Consider the following 960-nt stretch of genomic DNA (forward strand, 5'->3'; position numbering starts at 1 on the left):
TCTTGTTATGAATTGATACTATGAATAAAATTGAATTGAATTATTGTTTCTATTTAGTGGGCAAAAAACTATTTATAACTGTCTGGATCAAGTTTGAATTTCAGAGATTTCCAGTTTGCCCAGGCTATGCTCTTTGCCATAGAGGAGATTAATAACAGCACAGACCTACTGCCTGGTATCTCTCTGGGCTATAAGATCTATGATGTCTGTGGCTCCATTGCCAGAAGTGTGAGGGTTGCACTGGCCTTGGCTAATGGTAATGAGATATTATCTGCACCCACCGAGGCACCATGTACAAGAACTGCACAAGTGCAGGCCATTATGGGAGAAAGCTCTTCCTCTCCTTGCATGGCTGTGGCTACTGTCATCGGACCCTTTCATATCCCAATGGTGGGTAAGAATGGTATTGGAATTAATAGTTTCACCTGGTTATAGCAAAATAAGGTTTTAAAATCGTTTCATATTTTGCATCTTTATCTTAGGGTATTTTCCTTTTTTCCTTTTAGATCAGCCACTTTGCTACTTGTGCTTGTCTCAGTGATAAAACTAAGTACCCATCCTTTTTCAGAACAATACCCAGTGACTATTACCAGAGTAGAGCTTTGGCCCAATTGGTCGAATACTTTGGTTGGACTTGGGTAGGAGCTATTAGAACAAATGATGAATATGGCAACAATGGCATGGCCATATTCACAGAAACTGCCCAGCATCTGGGCATCTGTCTAGAGTACTCTGTAGCTTTCTTTAGAACAGATCCACCAGACAAAATACAAAAGATAATTGACAGTATCAAGGATTCCACTTCCAAGGTGATTGTCGCTTTCCTCACCCACGTGGATATGGATGTTTTGATTCAAGAGTTTTTCAACCACAACCTGACTGGTTACCAGTGGGTAGGAAGTGAGGGCTGGATCTCTGATTCACAAATTGCAGCCGTGGATAGGCATCACATTCTGGATG

General features: G+C 41.1%; 1 pseudogene; it reads left to right on the plus strand.

Annotated features, from left to right (window-relative positions):
* The first annotated feature begins 107 nt into the window (after positions 1-107).
* Positions 108-960, plus strand: part of LOC116681018 (extracellular calcium-sensing receptor-like) — a 3503-nt pseudogene continuing 2650 nt past the window's right edge.

This window comes from Etheostoma spectabile, chromosome 3 (genome assembly GCF_008692095.1).
Source record: "Etheostoma spectabile isolate EspeVRDwgs_2016 chromosome 3, UIUC_Espe_1.0, whole genome shotgun sequence".
In the NCBI taxonomy this organism is placed as follows: domain Eukaryota; kingdom Metazoa; phylum Chordata; class Actinopteri; order Perciformes; family Percidae; genus Etheostoma; species Etheostoma spectabile.